Source organism: Schistocerca piceifrons, unplaced genomic scaffold (genome assembly GCF_021461385.2).
Source record: "Schistocerca piceifrons isolate TAMUIC-IGC-003096 unplaced genomic scaffold, iqSchPice1.1 HiC_scaffold_936, whole genome shotgun sequence".
In the NCBI taxonomy this organism is placed as follows: Eukaryota; Metazoa; Arthropoda; class Insecta; order Orthoptera; family Acrididae; genus Schistocerca; species Schistocerca piceifrons.
Window position 1 is genome coordinate 3,412,501 of NW_025729208.1, and position 5,000 is coordinate 3,417,500.

A 5,000-nucleotide genomic window follows, 5' to 3' on the forward strand; every position below is an offset into this window, starting at 1 on the left:
TGCAGCCTCTGTCGACCATAGCACCCATTCTCCAGTGGCTCTGCCGCACGAAGCCGTGGACCGGCAATGACTCCACCCGCACCCGTTCGTGGACCACCCCAACCGCCAAACGCGCACCTCCAGCGGATGAACGGCGGACGTTTCCCGCACTCGTAAAGTGCAATCCACCCCTATAACTTGCGTTTCATGAAGAGTTATTTCCAATATGCGACATTCCCGCTGTCCGTATACATGAGCCGCGACCTGTACCACTTACGAGCGAGAGACGCGATCGCGTTGCTCACTGTACGGCGTCCGATACCGAGCCATCAGCATGTCGGTCCCCATGCGCGTTGCACTCGCACTCGCACTCGCAGTCGCAAAAACGTGGCGCAAATATATTACGCGGAAGAGTTATAACAGACCGAGCCCCACTGCATGGGGGAGTCTTTGTCACTAATGTACACAGATGGAACATTTTGGACTGGAACCAGATTATCCGTACACACGGCGCTGATTAGTAATCAATGCAGAGCCATCAAACTACAGAAAATATATACAACTGTCCGTATACATGCTGAAAGAGTCAGCCCACAATGGGAACCACACGTCAGCCAGACACTCTGATCACGCACCACTCTCTGCTTCTAACAGGCGCACATACAATACGTAAGCACCAGCATGGAACAACATCCAGTGCATCCTCTCCGCCACATTACACAATCCACACTATCACAACCAGACCAGGAGGTCCATGCGGAAAATAGAATATCCCACCCTTTCGACATCCACCATTGCGCAGATAAGGCACCAACACCCACACATGTCCTATACAACGGTGCACCCAACATCACAATAGTACCTCCTGTCACAGCGCACAAACAATGACATGAGTCAAAGACACAGGTCTGACACAAGCATAGAATTGGAGCGCCGCCTCTAATAAGCCAAAGGTGCATCCTGACGTGACAAATCTGATCATGTCACAAGCATTCACTTACTATAATCACTATCAACGAACCTGCCGCCCCCGCCCCCCCCCCCTACACCTTTCCTTACAACAACGTGTAACCGAACCTAACCTATGTTGTACCTTAACCTAACCTATGTTGTACCTTAACCTAACCTATGTTGTACCTTAACCTAACCCATGTTGTACCTTAACCTAACCCATGTTGTGCCTTAACCTAACCCATGTTGTGCCTTAACCTAACCCATGTTGTGCCTTAACCTAACCCATGTTGTGCCTTAACCTAACCCATGTTGTGCCTTAACCTAACCCATGTTGTGCCTTAACCTAACCCATGTTGTGCCTTAACCTAACCCATGTTGTGCCTTAACCTAACCCATGTTGTGCCTTAACCTAACCCATGTTGTGCCTTAACCTAACCCATGTTGTGCCTTAACCTAACCCATGTTGTGCCTTAACCTAACCCATGTTGTGCCTTAACCTAACCCATGTTGTGCCTTAACCTAACCCATGTTGTGCCTTAACCTAACCCATGTTGTGCCTTAACCTAACCCATGTTGTACCCTAACCTAACCCATGTTGTCCCCTAACCTAACCCATGTTGTCCCCTAACCTAACCCATGTTGTCCCCTAACCTAACCCATGTTGTCCCCTAACCTAACCCATGTTGTCCCCTAACCTAACCCATGTTGTCCCCTAACCTAACCCATGTTGTGCCTTAACCTAACCCATGTTGTGCCTTAACCTAACCCATGTTGTGCCTTAACCTAACCCATGTTGTGCCTTAACCTAACCCATGTTGTGCCTTAACCTAACCCATGTTGTGCCTTAACCTAACCCATGTTGTGCCTTAACCTAACCCATGTTGTGCCTTAACCTAACCCATGTTGTGCCTTAACCTAACCCATGTTGTACCTCAACCTAACCCTTGTTGTACCCTAACCTAACCCATGTTGTACCCTAACCTAACCCATGTTGTACCCTAACCTAACCCATGTTGTACCCTAACCTAACCCATGTTGTACCCTAACCTAACCCATGTTGTCCCCTAACCTAACCCATGTTGTCCCCTAACCTAACCCATGTTGTCCCCTAACCTAACCCATGTTGTCCCCTAACCTAACCCATGTTGTCCCCTAACCTAACCCATGTTGTCCCCTAACCTAACCCATGTTGTCCCCTAACCTAACCCATGTTGTCCCCTAACCTAACCCATGTTGTCCCCTAACCTAACCCATGTTGTCCCCTAACCTAACCCATGTTGTCCCCTAACCTAACCCATGTTGTCCCCTAACCTAACCCATGTTGTCCCCTAACCTAACCCATGTTGTCCCCTAACCTAACCCATGTTGTCCCCTAACCTAACCCATGTTGTCCCCTAACCTAACCCATGTTGTCCCCTAACCTAACCCATGTTGTGCCTTAACCTAACCCATGTTGTGCCTTAACCTAACCCATGTTGTGCCTTAACCTAACCCATGTTGTGCCTTAACCTAACCCATGTTGTGCCTTAACCTAACCCATGTTGTGCCTTAACCTAACCCATGTTGTGCCTTAACCTAACCCATGTTGTACCCTAACCTAACCCATGTTGTGCCCTAACCTAACCCATGTTGTACCCTAACCTAACCCATGTTGTGCCTTAACCTAACCCATGTTGTGCCTTAACCTAACCCATGTTGTGCCTTAACCTAACCCATGTTGTGCCTTAACCTAACCCATGTTGTGCCTTAACCTAACCCATGTTGTGCCTTAACCTAACCCATGTTGTGCCTTAACGTAACCCATGTTGTGCCTTAACGTAACCCATGTTGTGCCTTAACGTAACCCATGTTGTGCCTTAACGTAACCCATGTTGTGCCTTAACGTAACCCATGTTGTGCCTTAACCTAACCCATGTTGTGCCTTAACCTAACCCATGTTGTGCCTTAACGTAACCCACGTTGTCCGCTAACGTAACCCACGTTGTCGCCTAAACCTGCTCTGTAATTGTTATACGACTCGTTCAATTAGTGTAGTGTTGCCCACCCGCAACCCTCGCAATATAGTTCGCTACTCGCACTGCCCGCTCCCCTGTGTATCGCTTCATGTTAAACACCTTGCAAGTCTTGCTGACTTTCCACATGCTCCTGCTGTACACTGTAATGTGGATGGCAGCAGGACGTACATGCCGCCCCCCCCCCCCCACACCTCCCCACGTCCCCACCTTGCCCCCTGCCTTCGCAAGCTGGTTGGTGAGAAGTTTGCATGTTCAATGCCCTTCGCATGCGACGTACGCAGGCTACGTTGTGGTGCGGCCTGTGTCAACTGTCCGCTGATGTCGTACGCGTAAACCACAATCTGTACTGCACATTCGTCCTTATGTACTGAATGATACATCGTGGCGCATGTGTGACCGTACAACGACTGCGCCCAAAAACGGCGGACCATACAGTGCAAATATTGTGCACGCAGCTACGTGTCGTCTCCCTATGAGAGCTGGATTGCAGTGTGGTACGCCATAGAGACGTGTGGGAGGAACGGACGCCGTGGATGGCGATCAGCATGAGCTGTCTGTTGATGTATTCGGACCTAGTCGTCTCTCCTCACACACCGTGATAGCATGGTGCACCGCGTTCCATATCTGCGACATGCTACAGAGGCCGGTTGACAGTCGTTCGAGCAATGGACATCGCATACGTACGGGGGCCACCTTCCACGTATTGTCTAGGCGTGCACATTTTGTTGCGTGTATGTGGGCAGACGTAGTGTGGTGTGACACCTGACACAGGCATGCAATAATCGTGGAAGTTGCAAATGGCGATGGACGCATACGTTTTCTGGTGAAGTTACGCAAATGAACAAATGGTAACCCGTTGTGGTGCGGTTGTTCTCGCTAGGGGTGAATCGGTGATGGCGACGATAGGTTGAGGTACTAACCGGTTGTTCCAGCGATACCCACCATGCCGACGAAACTGAACGGCATCTGGGTGTGAAGCGATACGCGGCGGTGGCTGGGTGGGACCGTCCCCGGCCGGTGAGGGGGCGCCTCCCGGCGTGCTGGCCGCGCGGTGCGTGGGCGCACGCGCTACAGCCGGCTGGTGGGGGCGGCCAGTGGCAGGCGCGCCGGCCGACGGACGCGGCAGGCGTCGCAGCTGCGCGCCGGCGCACCCTGCGCGCGGCGCCGTGCGGCCAAAGTAGGTCCTCGCGGGCCCGGTGCGAAGCGCGGTGGACATCTTCAGTGTGCTGGTCCGATTGAGGACTGTGTGCGTCGAGGATGCGCCGCCGCCCGGCGCTCGGCGCCGCGACGCCGTCTGCTGCTCGGTCGCCCCAGCGGTTCTCGCTGGTGGTTTGTATCGCAGCTGTGCGGATGTGTTGGCGCGTGCGCTGTGCTGGGAGAGTTCGCTTCGGCACCCAAGTGGGGCTTTTGTCCTTCTGTGGCGCTGGCGTTGGAGCTGCCGGTCACCGTAGGTGGCGCGTGTTGTCTCCCGCCGGCAATGCCACGACAGCACGCTCCCGGGCCTCTGTCGGCAGCGGCAAGCTCAGTTGGGAGCACGGGTGGTCGCACCGAAAGCGTCTACTCGCCTAACTCCGGGCGATTGCGCCTCTCTCGAACCCGACCAAGTACTTGGGACGGCGCTGCGCGCCGCCGGGACCTGAGAGGGTTTCGAGGTGTATTGTGCAGGGGAGCTCAGCCTCCTCCTGTTTGCAGAATGATTGAGCGGACGCTTGCGTGTTCGCGCGGGCCCCCGGGACACACTCCCGGGCGGCCGGCTGCTCAGCTCTAGTTGACGCAGCTCCCTGGTTGATCCTGCCAGTAGTCATATGCTTGTCTCAAAGATTAAGCCATGCATGTCTCAGTACAAGCCGCATTAAGGTGAAACCGCGAATGGCTCATTAAGTCAGTTATGGTTCCTTAGATCGTACCCACGTTACTTGGATAACTGTGGTAATTCTAGAGCTAATACATGCAAACAGAGTCCCGACCAGAGATGGAAGGGACGCTTTTATTAGATCAAAACCAATCGGTCGGCTCGTCCGGTCCGTTTGCCTTGGTGACTCTGAATAACTT

The 5,000-nt window shown here is 52.9% G+C and overlaps 1 non-coding gene across 1 annotated transcript in view; it reads left to right on the top strand.

The window, feature by feature from the left end:
- Positions 1 to 4,726: 4,726 nt before the first annotated feature.
- LOC124771349 overlaps positions 4,727 to 5,000 on the top strand; it is a 1,909-nt gene continuing 1,635 nt past the window's right edge. Inside the window, exon 1 of the ribosomal RNA XR_007013365.1 lies at positions 4,727 to 5,000. This exon is cut by the window's right edge and continues 1,635 nt beyond it. This is a non-coding gene — a ribosomal RNA (small subunit ribosomal RNA).